Genomic DNA, 18,794 nt, shown 5'->3' on the forward strand with positions numbered 1-18,794 from the left:
TTTTTTTTTTTTTTTCCTTTTATTTCCTTTGCTGTGGGATCCAAAAAAATATTGCTGTGATTTATGTCAAAGAGTGTTCTGCCTATGTTTTCCTCTAAGAGTTTTATACTATGCAGTCATACATTTAGGTCTTTAATCCATTTTGAGTTTATTTTTGTATATAGTGTTAGAGAATATTCTAATTTCATTATTTTACATGTAGCTGTCCAGTTTTCCCAGCACCACTTATTGAAGAGACTGTATTTTCCCCATTGTATATTCTTGCCTTCTTTGTCATAGTTAATTGACCATAAGTGCATGGGTTTTTCTCTGGGTTCTCTGTTCTGTTCCATTAATCTGTGTCTATTTCTGTGCCAGTACCATACTGTTTTGATTACTGTAGCTTTGTAGTATAGTCTGAAGTCAGCGAGCCTGATTCCTCCAGCTCTGTTCTTTCTCAAGATTGTTTTGGCTCTTTTGGGATCTTCCGTGTTTCCATACAGGTTTTAAAATTATTTATTCTAGTTCTGTGAAAAATGCGGTTGGTATTTTAATAGGGATCACATTGAATCTGTAGATTATTGCGTAGTATGGTCATTTTAACAATATTAATTCTTCCAGTCCAAGTACATGGTATATCTTTCCATCTGTTTGTGTCATCTTCAGTTTCTTTCATCAGTGTCTTATAGTTTTCCAAGTACAGGTCTTTTACTTCCTTAGGTAGGTTTATATCTAGGTATTTCATTCTTTTTGATGTGATGGTAAATGGGATTGTTTCCTTTGTTTCTCTTTCTGGTAGTTCATTGTTAGTGTATAGAAATGCAAAAGATTTCTGTATATTAATTTTGTATCCAGCAACTTTACCCAATTTATTGATGAGCTCTACTAGTTTTCTGGTGGTGTCTCTAGGATTTTCTATGTATAGTAATCATGTCATCTGCAAACAGCGACAGTTTTGCTTCTTCCTTTCGAATTTGGATTCCTTTTCTTTTTCTTGTCTGATTGCTATGGCGAGGACTTCCAATACTGTGTTGAATAAAAGTGGCAAGAGTGGGCATCCTTGTCTTGTTCCTGATCTTAGAGAAAATGCATTCAGATTTTCACCACTGAACATGATGTTAACTGGGGGGCTGTTATATGGCCTTATGTTGAGGTATGTTCCCTCTATGCCCACTTTCTAGAGAGTTTTTTTTATCACAAATGCATGTTGAATTTTGTCAATAGCTTTTTTTCATCTATTTGTCTGATTATATAGTTTTTATTCTTCACTTTCTTTTTTTTTTTTTTTGGCGGTATGTGGGCCTCTCACTCTTGTGGCCTCTCCCGTTGCGGAGCACAGGCTCCGGACACGCAGGCGCAGCAGCCATGGCTCACGGGCCCAGCTGCTCCGTGGCATGTGGGATCTTCCCGGACCAGGGCACAAACCCGTGTCCCCTGCATCGGCAGGCGGACTCTCAACCACTGCACCACCAGGAAGCCCTATTCTTCACTTTCTTAATGTGGTGTATCACATTGATTGATTTGTGAATATTGAAAAATGCTTACATTCTTGGAATAAATCCAACTTGATCATAATGTATGATTCTTTTAATATATTGTTGGATTCGATTTACTAATATTTTGTTGAGGATTTTTACCTCTATGTTCATCAGTGATATTGGCCTGTAAATTTGTGTGTGTGTGATATCTTTGTCTGGTTTTGGTATCAGGGTGATGCTGGCCTCATAGAATGAGTTTGGAAGTGTTCCTTCCTTTGTAGTTTTTTGAAATAGTTTCAGAAAGATAGGTGTTAACCCTTCTCTAAATGTTTGGTAGAATTCACCTGTGAAGCCATCCGGTCTTGGGCTTTTGTTTGTTGGGAGTTTTTAATTACTGATTTAGTTGTATTACTGGTAACTGGTCAGTTCATATTTTCTATTTCTTCCTGTTTCAGTCTTGGGAGATTGTACATTTCTTAGAATGTTTCCATTTCTTCTAGGTTGTCCATATTATTTTCATGTATTTATTCTTAGTAGTCTTTTATGATTCTTTGTATTTCTGTGGTATCAGTTGTAACTTCTTTTTCATTTCTGATTTTATCAATTGCCCTCTCCCTTTTTTTCTTGATGAGTCTGGCTAAATATTTGTCAATTTTATCTTTTCAAAGAACCAGCTTTTAATTTCATTGATCTTTTTTATTGTTTTCTTTGTTTCTATTTCATTTATTTCTGCTCTGATCTTTATGATTTCTTTCCTTCAACTAACTTTGTGCTTTGTTCTTCTTTCTCTAGTTCCTTTAGGTGTAAGTTTAGGTTGTTTATTTGATACGTTTCTTGTTTCCTGAGGTAAGCTTGTATAAACTTCCCTCTTATAGCTGCTTTTGCTGTGTCCCATAGGTTTTGGATCACCATGTTTTCGTTTTCATTTGTCTCTAGGTATTTTTTGATTTCCTCTTTAACTTTGTAAGTGATCCATTAGTTGTATTATTAGCATATTGTTTAGCCTTCACATATTTGTGTTTTTTGCATATTTTTTGTTAGTTGATTTCTGTTCTCCTACTGTTGTGGTCAGAAAAGATCCTTGATATGATTTCAGGTTTCTTAAATTTTTAAGGTTTGTCTTGTGGCCTAACATGTGATCTGTCCTGGAGAATATTCCATGTGCACTTGAAAAGAATGTGTATTCTGCTGCTTTCAGATGGAATGCTCTATAAATATCAATTCAGTACAGCTGGTCTAATGTGTCATTTAAGGCCAGTGTTTCCATATTGATTTTCTGTCTGGATGATCTGTCCATTGATGTAAGTGAGATATTAAAGTCCCCTACTATTATTGTGTTACTGTCGATTTCTCCCTTTATTTGCTTTATATATTTATATGCTCCTATGTTGGGTGTCTATATCATTACAATTGTTATTTCTTCTTTTTGGATTGATCCCTTGATAATGATGTAGTGTCCTTCTTTATCTCTTGTAACAGCTTTATTTTAAAATCTATTTTGTCTGATATAAGTATTGCTGCCCCAGCTATCTTTAGATTTCCTTTGCATGGAATACCTTTTTCCATCCCCTCCCTGCCATTTTGTGTGTGTCTTTAGATCTGAAGTGAGTCTCTTGTAGGCACCATGTATATGGGTCTTGTTTTTGTGTTCATTCAGCCTGTCTGTGTCTTTTGATTGGAGCATTTTGTCCATTTACATTTAAGGTAATTGATATGTATGTTCTTATTGCCATTTTGTTAATTATTTGGGGGTTGTTTCTGTAGGTCTTTTTTCCTTTTTTCTCTTCTCTTGTGATTTGATGACTATCTTAATGTTATATTTGGATTCATTATGTGTGTGTGTATCTATTTTAGATTTTTTTGGTTTCTATTTATTATGAGGTTTTTATATAGCTATATATATACAGACATACATATACATATATATGATTGTTTTAAGTTGCTTATCTCTTAATTTCAAATGCATTTTAACAACCCTGCATTTGTACTCTCCTCCCCTCACGATTACGGTTTTTTTATGTCATATTTTACATCTAAGTGTTTTGTGTATTCCTTAACTGCTTATTGTAGATATAGAAGATTTTACTACTTTTGTCTTTTAACCTTCCTACTAGGTTTGCATATAGATGATTTTTTTTAATTGAAATATAGTTGATTTATAATTTTGTGTTAATTACTCTGTACAGCAAAGTGATTCAGTTATACATATATGTTCTTTTTCATATTTTTTTCCATTATGGCTTATCACAGGATATTGAATATAGTTCCCTGTACTATACAGTAGGACCTTGTTGTTTATCCATATATCATAGTTTGCATCTGCTAATCCCAAACTCCTAATCTTTCCCTCCCCCACTCCCCTTGGCAACTACAAGTCTGTTTTCTAAATCTGTGAGTCTGTTTCTGTTTCATAGATATGTTCATTTATGGCATATTTTAGATTCCACATATAAGAGATATTATATGGTATTTATCTTTCTCTTCCTGACTTACTTCACTTAGTATGATAATCTCTAGTTTCATCCATGTTGCTGCAAATGGGATTTTTTCATTCTTTTTTATGGCTGAGTAGTATTCCATTGTGGTATATATATATATATATATATATATATATATATGAGAGAGAGAGAGAGAAAGAGAGATATAGATATATGCCTATATATACATATGTAGATATATCCTTGTCCTGTTCCAGATTTTAGCAGGAAGGCTTTCGCCTTTTCACCATTGAGTACTACGTTAGTTGTGGCTTTGTCATAAATAGCTTTTGTTATGTTGAGATGTGTTCCCTCTGTACCCACTTTAGTGAGAGTTTTTATGATGACTGGATGTTGAAGTTTGTCAAATGCTTTTTCTGCATCTATTGAGATGACCATGTGGTTTTTGTCTTTTTGTTGTTGTTGATGATGATGTGATGTATCACACTGATTGATTTGCATGTGTTGAACCATCCTTGTGAACTTGGGATGAGTCCAGCTCGGCCGTGGTATATGATCTTTTTTATGTACTGTTGGATTCGGTTTGCTAATACCTTGTTGAGAATTTTTGCATCTAGATTCATCGAAGATATTTTCCTTCTATTTTCTTTTTTTGGTGGTGTGTTTTTCTGGTTTTGGTATCAGGTTGATGGTGGCTTCATAGAATGCCTTTGGGAGTGTTTCTTCCTCTTCAGTATTTTGGAAGAGTTTGAGAAAGATCAGTATAAATTCTTGTTTCTTTGTTTGTTAGAATTCACCTATGAAGCCATCTGGTCCTGGACTTTTGTTTTTAGGGAGTTTTTAAAATTACAGATTCTAATTCACTTGTAGTAATCAGTTACCAAGTTATCTCTTCTTGATTCAGTTTTGGTGGGCTGTATGTTTCTAGAAACTTGGCCTTTTCTTACAGGTTGTCAAATTTGTTGGCATATAATTTTTCATAGTATTCTCTTAGCGTTTTTTGTATTTCTGTGGTATCAGTTGTGATTTCTTCTCTTTCATTTCGTATTTTGTTTGTTTGGGTCTTTTTCTTTTCTTCTTTGTGAGCCTGGCCAGAGTTTTATCAATTTTGTTTATCCTTTCAAAGAACCAGATCTTGGTTTTATTGATTTTTTTCTATTTTTAAAAATCTCTATATTATTTATTTCCTCTGATCTTTTTTATTTCCTTCCTTCTGCTGACTTTAGGTTTTGTTTGTTCTTCTTTTTCTAATTCTTTTAGGTGGTGGGTTAGGTTGTTTATTTGAGATTTTTCTTATTCCTTGAAGAAGGCCTGTATCATTATGAACTTCCCTCTAAGAACTGCTTTTGCTGCATCCCATAGATTTTGTTTAGTTGTGTTTTCATTGTCATTTGTCTCAAAGTATTTTTTAATTTCTTCTTTGATTTCATTGTTGACCATTGATTTTTTTAGTAGCTTGTTGTTTAGTCTCCATGTAATCATTTTTTTCTCATTTCTTTTTCTGTGGTTGATTTCTAGTTTCATGCCTTTGTGGTCAGAAAAGATACTTGAAATAATTTCTGTACTCTAAAATTTATTGAGGCTTGTTTTGTGCCCTAATATGTGGTCAGTCCCAGAGACCATTCCATGTGTACTTGAAAAGGATTTGCAATTACATCCATTACATTGCATGTAATGTCCTAAAAATATTAAGTCTAACTGTTCAGTGGTGTCAATTAGGATCTCTGTTGGCTTATTGATTTTCTGTTCAGAAGATCTGTCCATTGATATGAGTAGGGTGTGCAAGTCTCCTACGATTTTTTTTAAATTAATTTTTTTATTTTTGGCTGCCTTGGGTCTTTGTTGCTGTGCACTGTCTTTTCTCTAGTTGCGGCGAGCGGGGGCTACTCTTCATTGCGGTTCACGGGCTTCTCATTGGGTGGCTTCTCTTGTTGCAGAGCACAGGTTCTAGGCGCTCAGGCTTCAGTAGTTGTGGCACTCCTGCTCAGTAGTTGTGGCTCGTGGGCTCTAGAGCACAGGCTCAGTAGTTGTGGCGTACGGGCTTAGTTACTCCACGGCATGTGGGATCTTCCCGGACCAGGGCTTGAACCCGTGTCCCCTGCACTGGCAGGCAGATTCTTAACCACTGCACCACCAGGGAGGTCCTCCTACTATTATTATATTCCCATCATTTCTCCCTTTATGTGGGTTAGTATTTGTTTTATGTATTTGGGTGCTTATAGATTGGGTGCATATATGTTGACGAGTGTAATATCCTCTTCTTGTATTTATTGATCCTTTTATTATTATATAGTGTCCTTCTTTATCTTTCTTTATGGCCTTTGTTTTAAAGTCTATTTTGTCTGATATGAGTATTGTGACCCCTGCTTTCTTGTCATTTCCATTTGCATGAAATATCTTTTCCCATCCCCTCACTTTCAGTTGATGTGTGTCCTTTGCCCTAAATTGAGCCTCTTGTAGGCAGGATATTATAGGCTGTTGTTTTTCTATCCAATCTTTTGATTGGAGCCTTTAGTTCATTGGCATTTAAGGTAATTATTGATAGATATATATTTATCGCCATTTTAGGCCTTGTTTTCCAGTTGATTTTGTATTTCTTCCTTTTCTCTTTGTTTTTCCTTTTGTGGTTTGATGATTTTCTTTTGTATCATGCTTGTGTTCTCTTTTTGACTTTTGTGAATCTGTGGTTACTCTGTTTTCAAGTAACAGAACCCCTTTAACCCCTTCTTATATCTACTTGCTTTAGACTGTTAGTCAAATAGGCTCAAATACATTCTAAAAAAAAGAATCTACATTTTCTTACTCTCTTCCTCCACATTTTATGATTTTGACGTCCTCTTTTGTATCTTCGTGTTTATTCTTTTGCTGTTCATTGTGGTTATCATCACTTCACAAAAACTTTTTGATTTTTTTAAATCTGAATACTGGTTTAATAAGTGATTTACTTTACAATTGTGATTTTCTCTTTCCTATAGATTCTTGCTTTTCTTCTATTTAAAGAAGATCTTTAATAAATATTTCTTTTAGGATAGGTTTAATATTGCTGTATTCTTTTAGTTTTTGGTTGTCTGAGAACTTATCTCTTCTTCTATTCTAAATGGTAATCTTGCTGGGTAGAGTATTCTAGGTTGCAGATTTTTCCCTTTCAGGACTTTAAATATATTTTGCCACTCTCTTCTGGCCTGCAGTATTTCTGTAGAGATATCAGCTGAGAGTCTTATGGGGGGTCCCTTGTAATTAACTCTTCTTCTCATTCTGCCTTTAGAATTCTCCTTATCTTTAACTTTTTCCATTTTATACGATGTCTTGGTATAGGTCTGTTTGGGTTCATCTTGTTTGGGACCCTCTGTGCTTCCTGTACCTGGATGTCTCTTTCCTTCTTCAGGTTTGGGAAGTTTTCAGCCATAATTTTTTCAAGCACATTTTTGATCCCCTTTTCTCTTTCTTCTCTTGCTGGAATCCCTATTATGTGTAGATTGGTAAGCTTTATATTATCTCATAGGCTCTTATATTGCTTTCATTTTTTTAAATCTGGTTTTCTATCTGCTGTTCTGATTGGGTGATTTCCATTATTCTATCTTCAACTCAGATTTCTGCCCTACCATGTGTGGCCAACCCGCTGGCGCACTCCTAGAACTCGTAGAGGTGGCGCCAAGTCATCTGAGAGAAAGAGAGAAAGAGGTTTTTATGGGTGCCCCCTTCCTTCCTTCCACACTCCTTAACAAAGGTGCTTCGCTTCTATGGTGGGCCCAGGCTTCCACATACACCCCTGGTTGCGGCCTGTACCATGCTCCAGCCCCTTCAGGCTGTCTCCACACGGCCAACCCCAGTCCTCTCCTCAGGTCTGTGCTCTTAAGCCCGAGTTTCAGCACCCAGCCCCCACCCACACCAGTGGACACACGTCTCAGGCTCAGGAGCACAGGGCAAGGGCCCAGATCATCTGTGCAGGTCTCTCTCTGTTCTGCCTGCCACAAACTGACTGCTGCATTCTCCTCCAAGCCTCTGAAACTCCCTCTCTGTCCAGCTGACCTCCCCGCCAGTGAAGGAGCTTCCCAGGGTGCAGGAACATTTCCTCTTTCACAGCTCCCTCCCAGGAGTGCAAGTCCTTTCCTGATTTCTTTTTTTTTTTTTTTTTTCTTTCTTTCATTCTACCTGGTTACATGGAGATCTTTCTTGTGATTTGGGGTATTTGAGAAATTCTGCCAGTGTTCACTAGGTATTCTGTGAGAATTTTTCCAGATATAGATGTATTATTGATGTATTTGTGGGAGGAAGTGAGCTCCACACATCCTTTTTTTTTTTCCCTCCCTCCCACTCTTAATCCACCTCCCTCTGCCAGACATTCATTTATCTGCTTTTTGTCACTGTGGATTAAATTGCAGTTCCTAGAGTTTTATATAAATTGGAATCATATACTATATTCTCTCTTTGAGAGAACAGCATAAATATATTTTAGTCAGCATAAATGTTTCTTTTAAAATTTTATTTATTTTTATACAGCAGGTTCTTATTAGTTATCTATTATATACATATTATAATGTATACATGTCAATCCCAATCTCCCAATTCATACCACCACCACCACCACCACCCTGCTGCCTTCCCCCACTTGGTGTCCATACATTTGTTCTCTACATCTGTGTCTCAATTTCTGCCCTGCAAACCGGTTCATCTGTACCATTTTTCTAGATTCCACATACACGCGTTAATATACGATATTTGTTTTTCTCTTTCTGACTTACTTCACTCTGTATGACAGTCTCTAGATTCATCCACGTCTCTACAGATGACCGAATTTCGTTCCTTTTTATGGCTGAGTAATATTCCATTGTATATATGTACCACATCTTTTTTATCCATTCTTCTGTCGATGGGCAGTTAGGTTACTTCCGTGACCTGGCTATTGTAAATAGTGCTTCAGTGAACATTGGGGTGCATGTGTCTTTTTGAATTATGGTTTTTTCTGGGTATATGCCCAGTAGTGGAATTGCTGGGTCATATGGTAATTCTGTTTTTAGTTTTTTAAGGAACATCCATACTGTTCTCCATAGTGGCTGTATCAATTTACATTCCCACCAACAGTGCAAGAGGGTTCCCTTTTCTCCACACCCCCTCCAGCATTTGTTGTTTGTAGATTTTCTGATGATGCCCATTCTAACTGGTGTGAGGTGATACCTCATTGTAGTTTTTATTTGCATTTCTCTGATAATTAGTGATGTTGCGCAGCTTTTCATATGCTTCTTGGCCATCTGTATGTCTTCTTTGGAGAAATGTCTATTTAGGTCTTCTGCCCATTTTTTGATTGGGTTGTTTGTTTTTTTAATATTGAGCTGCATGAGCTGCTTGTATATTTTGGAGATTAATCCTTTGTCAGTTGTTCCATTTGAAAATATTTTCTCCCATTCTGAGGGTTGTCTTTTCATCTTATTTGTGGTTTCCCTTGGTTTGCAAAATCTTTTGTTTTGTTAGGTTCCATCTGTTTATTTTTGTTTTTTTGTTGTTGTTGTTTTGTTTTTTTGCAGTACGCGGGCCTCTCACTGTTGTGGCCTCTCCCGTTGCAGAGCACAGGCTCCAGACGCGCAGGCTCAGCGGCCATGGCTCACAGGCCCAGCCGCTCTGCGGCATGTGGAATCCTCCCGGACTGGGGCACGAACCCATGTCCCCTGCATCAGCAGGTGGACTGTCAACCACTGCGCCACCAGGGAAGTCCTATTTTTGTTTTTATTTCCATTACTCTAGAAGGTGAATCAAAAAAGATCTTGCTGTGATTTATGTCAAAATGTGTTCTTCCTATGTTTTCCTCTAAGAATTTTATAGCCTCTGGTCTTACATTTAGGTCTTTAATCCATTTTGAGCTTCTTTTTGTGTATGGTGTTAGGGAGTGTTCTAATTTCATTGTTTTACATGTAGCTAGCTGTCCAGTTTTCCCAGCACCACTTATTGAAGAGACTGTCTTATTGCTTTTGGTGCCTTTTGGCCACATGCTGAGAAAGCCAGTTCTCTATTGCTTTTTTTTTTTTTTGCGGTATGCGGGCCTCTCACTGTTGTGGCCTCTCCCACTGCGGAGCACAGGCTCCAGACGCGCAGGCTTTGGACGCGCAGGCTCCGGACACGCAGGCTCAACGGCCATGGCTCACGGGCCCTGCCGCTCCGCGGCATGTGGGATCTTCCCAGACCGGGGCACAAACCCATGTCCCCTGCATCGGCGGGTGGACTCTCAACCACTGCGCCACCAGGGAAGCCCTCTATTGCTTTTTAATGAGGAGGATAAACCTAATAAATATAAAACATTAAAAGGCAGCACACAAGTGATAAAGGCAGTAGAAGAGATGTACAACAGGGGTTTGTTCAAGAGAGTTCGATACGGGAAGAAATAACTGGAGACTGTCCCAGTCTCTGAGGTATGTCCCTTTCTGTGCCACTGCCACCAGATTAGTCTAGGCTGTCAGGACTTTATGCCTATTAGTGAAAAGAAGAGAGGGGAGGAGAGCAAGAGGGCGATGAGAGAAAAGTCTTGACCCCTGGGGTGTGCTCTTGACAGGTGGAGAATAGATTTTATCCTGTTCTTTTCTGTTGACCTAGACTGTGCTGAGGAGGGAAGTACATGTATTTTGATTTTAACTCCTTTTGAAAAATATTATCTGTAATTTTGACCCCACTAGAGAAAAATTGTGAGTTTTTGTAAGTTCTTTTCTGGAGAGCTAAGATATAATTCTCTTCAATTTGGAAAGATACTTCAGTGGGTCCATAACAGGATGTGATAGAGTGGAACTGAAAATTGCTTTGCATAATAAAGTGAAGTACAATGGAGACATTATACTTCTATTCAAGTTATTTGGTCTGCCATTCCACTCAGTGGGTCTGTGAGGCAGATAAAAGATGCTGTCAAGACTGAAACAGTCAATTCATGTTGGTAAAACTCAGGGAATAATTGTGCGACTCATTTTTATGACTTCCCCACATTGACCATGCACTGGAAGGCATTGTTCAGGTGGCCGGCATTTTTGGTGGTGATGACTCCTGTTGGTATCCTCAATGAAGAAATTGAAAAGTTAATTGAGGGTCATAGAGCGACTTTCATTAAAGAAGACTGACACTGTAGTCTGCTTTATTTTATAGACAATTTAAGTGATTTTCAAGAGTGTTGAACTTTAGAACTTAATTCTCATTTAAGATGGGATTTTTAAGAAGAGTTTTGAGTTTTCCCTTGGCAGTGAGACAGTCGTTTGGGGACTTGAGGGATTGGTTCCATTTACTCAGGCTAGAGCTGAGCAAGAAAGATGTTTAATAAGGACTTCCTCCGTGGGGTATGGGTAATGAAATTTAAAAACAGGGATACCTGATATTCAGTTTTAAGTTCTTTTCCTGTTTTGTGCTGTAAATACTCACCATTGATTGCTAACCTTCAGTAAACATTGGTTGTACCACCAGCCTTGAGTTATTAGTGCCTTGCAGAATGGAGGGGGGGGGCTGCCTTCATTAAATAAGATAACGCGGGCTTCCCTGGTGGCGCAGTGGTTGAGAGTCTGCCTGCCGATGCAGGGGACGTGGGTTCGTGCCCCGGTCCGGGAGGATCCCGCATGCCGCGGAGTGGCTGGGCCCGTGGGCCATGGCCGCTGAGCCTGTGCGTCCGGAGCCTGTGCTCCGCAACGGGAGAGGCCACAACAGTGAGAGGCCCGCGTACCGAATAAAAAAAAAAAAATAAGATAATGCATCTAAAATACTTACTACAGGTCGCTGCACCAGAGTATAAGCACTACCTAAGTGTTAGGTCATATTATTATGCTTTGGGAATACAGAAAGCTGCCCAGTGTGGAGAAATACAGAGGAGGCAGTCGGAGGTGATCAGAGAGGAGCTGGGTTGGGAGTTTAGAATAAGAGCTGACAAATGACACTGAGGACATTTCAATCCTCATCCTCACTTCCCCTCATTCTCAACTCCCCCTCCCCCAAATCCTGAGGAACATTAGGGAGCATACTTAGCTTCAAACAGTTACTTGAGTAGTCATTCCACTTGGATATTAAAAGGAAAGGGGGACCTTAGAGGCTAAAACCTTGTGATAATGTGGGACCTAGACAATTAAGTCTCAAAACTTGTTCAAGAGGACTCTGGGCAGATAGGGATGGAAGAATAGGGGGAAGGAGTAGAATATTCTTCAGAATCCACAACTTAAGAAAAATTTATGCTGTTTGGCTTTTAACACTATTGTGCACCTGATAAGTTACTAGTATCAGGTAATTTTGTACCAAATAGGCTATAAAATTCTGTGTGTTCAGGATAGAGTTCTCTCAATGGCAGGGGGCCACTGAACTGGCCTGAGTTATCCCCTTGTAGATAACTGTACTTTGCAATGTCTATGGTCTGTCTGAACTAAACAAAACACAAAGCTCTGTTTCTTTCTTCTTTACTCCAAAAAACCTTTGTTTTCCTTGCGTTTAATCCTTTCCCTAGACCAAAGTACCCTGCACATTGTAGACACATTAGTCTTTCTAGAATAATGCTCTATTGCCCAGATTCTGAAGTGGCTTCATAGCCTTTATTAGATTGAGTCCACGCTCAACCTGGAGGCCAGCTCTTCCACAGCATGGCCTCACTGTCACTCTTACCTGTTGATGTGCATGAACCCCTCACCCAGGTCAGGCTCACCTGCTAATCCAACCACTTTTACACCTGCCTCTTCCCAACCCTAAACTCCCTTCCTCTTGCCACTGAGCTAAATTTTACCCCCACCTCCAGATCTCACTGAAAAACCATCTTTCTTGTGAAAATCTCCCAAGTATTCTAGTCCATAGTGATTTTTTTTCTGTGTATGTTGACATTGGTCTCTTGGATTCACCAATCAGTTGAACAGTTATTTGTTGAGTGCTGACAGTATGCCAAGAACATAATGCAAATACTGTTATTGATTATGTGCTCTGTTACATTTCTAACTTACTTATATGTATACGTACTTACTGCCAAAAACAAACCACCTTAGGAACTGTTTGTTTTCTCACAGAATTAGACCCAAAATATCAATGCAATAAATATATCTTGAATTGACTGAAGTATATTCATGATAAACTTAACTAGGATACAGGTCACTTGTTAACTTGTCAGCTTATGATCACTAACTATATTAACAGGGTGATGAATCTTTTTAATAATAAATATTTTTTATTATGCTTGACCTCATTAAATCTTGCATAGTGACAAATATTGTTTAAATTTTTTATTAACAGCTCTTTTTCCTAGCTCAAAAAGGGTATTACAGATGATAATCAGCAGAACAATTAAAAACAAAACCTCACCTCTATAGAGTTAGCCAGTGTGTAGACTTTATTACATAGGCACATTTTTTTTAAGTAAGCTGTTTTTAACATAAAATAAATCACATAGTACAAGAAGTTACATTGAATGAGGATAGATGATGAAGGAAGGAAAAGCCAAGCCTTGGATCAGCTGAATCATTCACTGGATCTTGGGTCCCTCCATCCTGACACATTGAAATGCTCTATGAGCGTTACAAAAATGGAGAGTGAGGAGGGGGTGCTCTTTTAGCGCTCCCTGGCTTAAAACACTGATTGATTCTGTTTCATTTCTTGAATATGGTAAACTTTCTCCAGGTTCTGTTGGCAGGTTGACTGACACAAAGGTTAAATGCATGCTGACTTAGGGTCAGAGGAGTTCATATTCTTCCCTCTATCACCCCAGTACTTCAAAACCCTTAGATGCTTTGGTCCGACAGGTTGCTGTCAGGATCTGATTGCACATCTGCTTTCCCAGAACCGCTCCCATTGGAAACCACGTGTGGGTGCTGACCCTGAAGCACACAGAGGCCAGACAGTGGTGCTTAAGGCTTCAGTTACAGTGCAGCTAGATGGTGTCCACAGCCAGCACTGAGGGTTTGATCTGAGGCAGAAGGTGGGACTGAACAGGAAGAGGATGCTAAAATTCCTTTACTTTGTCCGGCTGGAATTGAGCCATTATATTTGAGCAACTCCTAGTATAGGAACCTAGAATCAAACTAACACATACCACAAAAGAGATGCTATTTTGTAGCTTGTACACATTTAAAAAAAATAATTACATTTTCATGTTACTAAGAGACTGTGAGGATAGGGAGGACCGACCCTTTCATCTCCTTTTGCCATAACTGTGTTACAGATAGTCCCAGAATGTTTACTAAGTTTGTTTTCCTCCCTCGATTTCTGCAGTCTTTTGTATAAAAGGATATATCTGTAAATTGTTGATCATCCCGACATAGCCCCTTGGAGGGTTAGACCGACTTCTACTTCAGGTAGTACCCAAATCCTATCAGTTCCTCTTCACCTTCACACTACTGTTGTGCTGGGTGATGCCAGAGGAACTTCCAGAGCAGTGTTCCAACTGATCTTCACTGTCCTTTTGATCCTCCATGTTTATCTGTGTTTTGAAGGCAACTACAAAATAGAGGACTGCAGGGTTGTCTGGGCAGATGGTAAAGGATAGAGACATTAAAAGAGAAAAGATGGGCCAGCTGCTTTTCCCAGTATTCAAATTTTAAACTTCTTGGTTCTTAAGATTATATGAAGAGTCCTATTGACATGAAGTATCACTGACAGTGGCACCAAAGACAGTTTTTAAAATAATCCGTAACACTGGAGCTGGAAAGGATCTGAGGGAACAGTCAGTCCAGCATCCTCACTTTTTTAGCTGAGGTTTCTGAAGCCCAACTGGGAAAATTGCAAGTGACTTAACATGATGATTGTCTTCATGACTGTGTCCTTTAAAGATTCAGAGAAACCCCAATTCTCCCTTGATAAAGGGCACGCCCACCAATGTCTTTACATCAACAGTCCTCCGTGTCCTTGTGTTTGGCCTTAGCTCCCTTTAGGGAAGCTAGTTACTGGGACAGCACCTTGACCAAATACTTATTGAACTGAATTAATTCTGTTGTTTATCCCTGCTAGGCAATCTTTTATTATTCCTGGAGCTCCTTACATTTAAGGGATGGCCTCTAGTTCAGGTATTTTTATTTATTTATTTATTTGCGGTACGCAGGCCTCTCACTGTCGCGGCCCCTCCCGTTGCGGAGCACAGGCTCCGGACGCGCAGGCTCAGCAGCCATGGCTCACGGGCCCAGCTGCTCCGCGGCAAGTGGGATCTTCCCGGACCGGGGCAAGAACCCGTGTCCCCTGCATAGGCAGGCGGACTCTCAACCACTGCGCCACCGGGGAAGCCCCTAGTTCAAGTATTTTGAGGTTTGGTGGCCAGTGCTGTATTTGTCATTTCTCTATATTTTTTCATATTGCCATTCTGTTTTTTGATTCTGTTCTTTTATAGCTTTTCATTACATGCAGTTATTATTTGCCTCTCTCCAGGCACTACCAAACACATTGCTATGGATAGTTTCTGCCTTTACAGGCCTGGAATTGCAAATTCAGAGATACTTTTTTTTTTTTCCCCAATTGTTAAAAGGACTAGACTCTAAATCAGGTTTGCTAAGGCACAGTATAAGAAATGTAAAAATTCCATATTCCTACCTTAGTTAATACATGGGAAAATACTACTGACACACACATTTATTTTCTACATTTATGTCTCTTTCACTTTTAATTCTTTAAATACATAAATATGAGTCACAATATCCAAAGCAAGTTTCATTTAAAAAGAACATAATTAAATGGTAGAGAGATGGTGACTTGTAGGGAATTGGCACTTAGACATTGGTAATGACAATATGTTTAGAAGTTGGTGAAAATGCTATGACTAATTTTATATAAGAGCTGTCATGTTTTGAATGACACTTGTTAGTGAAATGTTAAGAGATAATTCCTTTACTAGATAATATTTTTTGTGGATTTAGCTTTTTGGTCAGTTTTGTTTGAATTTCCTGTTGCATTCTTAACATGACCTAAACTCTAGATATGCTAGAATTAACTTATAATCATCATTCGTAGAAGAGTTAAAGTTACCATTCCCACCTGGGAAAAATTTTTAAAGTATGCTAAATGGCAGTGCTTCCTAGTCAAATCAACTTAATATTTCAAAGGTTTTTAAGAAAAATTTCAGATCATTCTCTGTTTTCCCACCACGAAACTTATTATGAGATTTAAAGCAGCTCTGAAATCATGATGTCACTTCACACGTTTCAGCCTTACTACCCCAGGCCTCCATCTTTCTTACTATGGTGACAAAATAAATGCGCAGTAACATTGGTCAGTGGTTAATGTTGGGGAAAACAAAGACCTAGCACACCAAGACTGCCCATGTACTCTATTAAATGCTTTCTTCTCCCTCTCACCATTCGAATGGTCAAGGCTTAGGCTCACAGAGCTGTCTGACTTGCAAGAACAAAACTGAATCAATAATCTGGACTGTGACAGCATCTGTGCTACTGTTATCTTTGGGCATAAAAATGTTTTTCAGTATGAATAAGATATACTGTAGTTTAAGTTCAGATGCACATTAAGTGCTTAAGTGCTGACAGTTATCACTAGTTGACAGTGGAGGCAAGGAAAGAAAAATTATTTAAGTTCTCCAGGAAATAGAAGCATGCTTGTGTGCTTTAATGTGTTTGATGATAAGTAAGGGTTAGGTAGCCTTAGAGTCTAAGCGTCAGTATGCATTCAGCAAACATTTATTGAATACCTAAGTAATTTTCCTTTATTTCATTAATATCTGTTTGTCCTATCAGCACAGGATTTAAGGTAGCTGAAACTTATTATATTCCAAACTAACTTGGTGGTAGGTACTAGAAACAAAGAATAAGAGCCATTTCTTGCCTCCATGGATCACATTTCTTGGGAATATGAATTTCTAGGGAAATAAGCTCCTGCCCTCATCTACAGGATTTGAAAGGAAATTGCTCTAATTTCAAATAAGAAATATTTTACATTAAAAGAATGTTCTTGGGAATTCCCTGGCAGTCCAGTGGTTAGAACTCGGCGCTTTCAATGTAGTCGCCTGGATTCAATCCCTCATCAGAAAACTGAGATCCCACAAGCCGTGCAGCACAGCCAAAAAGAAAAAAAATGTTCTCAAGGGTTATGAGCCCTGCCAATAATGCAGGAGGGTTGCATGGGGTGGGGGGTGGCGGGGAGAAGAAAATAGAAGAGAAAAAAAAAACTGTCCAGATTATATTTCATATAAGTAAAATAACACAATTTTGATAAGGCATAACTAGTATATTTACAAGAGTGGCAAAGGGAGTTTAATGGTGCACCCACGAAGTACCTCATAGTCTCGTTTGATATATCATGAGTACATCTCTCATCCTCCTTTACTATAAAGTCAAAAAAGGAAGTCACCAGTCTCAAAAAAAAAAGCACAGCTCTTAATATCATGGGACATCTAATTTATATTCTAATAGTAATAGTAAGACTATGTATTGGTAAAATGAACTCACTTCTAATATTTTCACATTACTGATAACATAGACAAGGATTATTTGTGGCCACACACACAAAATCCATGTCCAGGGTGGCAAACTTAGCATCTGCATATCAAAAAGGTATTTGCCCAACAGTGTTTTCTATGTAGGCTATTAACAAAACTACATCTAAAAATATACAGTATTATATTTCCCACCCCCCTAAATGCTACCCATAATCAACTTCCAAAAAACAGTAGAGGGAAAACAAATCTGATGAAATCAAGGTGGTAGGTTTTTAAAAATGAATGATAATGATTGCTGAATGTAGATAGCATGGAAAGGATTTCCCCATCCCTTGGTTTAAAAAAAAAAATGTCCAGGTGAAAGTACAAAGGCAATGAGAATTAACCAACAGGAAAAAAGGGTCCAACCACCGATACACATGTGATGCTAGCAGGTGAAGCACAGATCTTGAGAGGGTGCACAGGTGCTAACCTTGTGTAAAGAAGGTGGTAGAATGACCTTCACCTTGCCAACTCTTCAACCCATTTCAATGTTTTTATAAGGAATCTCATGTGCTTTTAGCACAACAGGGGAAGGGCTAGGCCTTGGAGTCCTCAGTTGACAAAGACCTCTAGGGGACTCCACTGTATTTCAAAGAGCATGAAAAACCACTTATCAAACTAAAAACAGAGTCCTAATACTGTTGAAATGAAACCTATATGTAGAAGGGATCTTGTTAAGAATCTAGCCCAAATCCAATCTAAGAGTCCCTTTCATAGCATTTAGGATGGGTTATTTTAGCCTTTGGGCATTTGCAGCAACTGGAAGTTTTACTGTTTGAGTCCATTCCTCTTTAGAACAACTCATTACAAAGTTCTTTCTTATATTGAAGCAAACATCTGTCATCTGTAAAGCTCCTCTTTTTGCCCTTTGAAGCAACACAGGAAAAGTCCCGTTCCTCTCCCCTTTTATAGCTCAACAGAGATTTCAAGGCAGCTACTGTATCATTCCCTCTTTTTCCCTTTCCAGCTATACCTTCTGTTCTTCAGAGGAAGTATTCCCCTATTCCATGTATAATCACACTCTCCACAACCCTGGCCACCTGACTGGACACAATCAATTTATTAACATCTCTCTTAAAATGTGGTTCCCAGAATTGAACCCAGCCCTTCATCCAGATGTGGACTGACCAGTGCAGCATGCAGGACTCCCTAGACTTCTGTTACCACAGGCTGAATGCATTAGTTCTGTGAATAGCTATGATATACTCCCGATTCAAAACTGAACTCATCTCCCCAAGAAAACATTTTATACAAAAACTGCTGTGAAACCAGGACTTTCCAACACCCTTCCCATTAACACACACAGTTAAACACACACATCCGTACACACATAGGTACCCCATTTTGTACTTAGTGGGCTGCATTTAAGAAACTCAGAATATAGAGTTTCTCATTAATGCCTATTTAATTTCATCCTTTTAGTTTCAGTCTTATGTTCAGGTATTTCAAAAAATTACAATGATTTCTATATCCTAATGTCAATACATAGAATTCAGT

The 18,794-nt window shown here is 38.5% G+C and overlaps 1 protein-coding gene and 1 long non-coding RNA gene across 14 annotated transcripts in view; one reads left to right on the forward strand and one right to left on the reverse strand.

Moving 5' to 3' along the window:
* Nucleotides 1–18,794, forward strand: part of LOC149750338 (uncharacterized) — a 44,998-nt gene that overhangs the window by 15,807 nt on the left and 10,397 nt on the right. For all 3 annotated transcript variants that reach the window (XR_016392238.1, XR_016392237.1, XR_016392236.1), the window contains one exon: nt 7,485–18,794. This exon is cut by the window's right edge and continues 10,397 nt beyond it. This is a non-coding gene — a long non-coding RNA (uncharacterized LOC149750338). The remainder of the gene's footprint in view (nt 1–7,484) is intronic.
* The window catches only part of STON2 (stonin 2), a 136,652-nt gene continuing 117,858 nt past the window's right edge, over nt 1–18,794 (reverse strand). For all 11 annotated transcript variants that reach the window (XM_089908041.1, XM_089908044.1, XM_089908042.1 and 8 more), the window contains one exon: nt 1–18,794. This exon is cut by the window's right edge. The gene's annotated coding sequence lies outside the window, so the exon portion shown is untranslated.

Source organism: Delphinapterus leucas, chromosome 2, assembly GCF_059928025.1.
Source record: "Delphinapterus leucas isolate spDelLeu-1000000601 "Yukka" chromosome 2, BTC_Dleu_Yukka2, whole genome shotgun sequence".
NCBI lineage: Eukaryota > Metazoa > Chordata > Mammalia > Artiodactyla > Monodontidae > Delphinapterus > Delphinapterus leucas.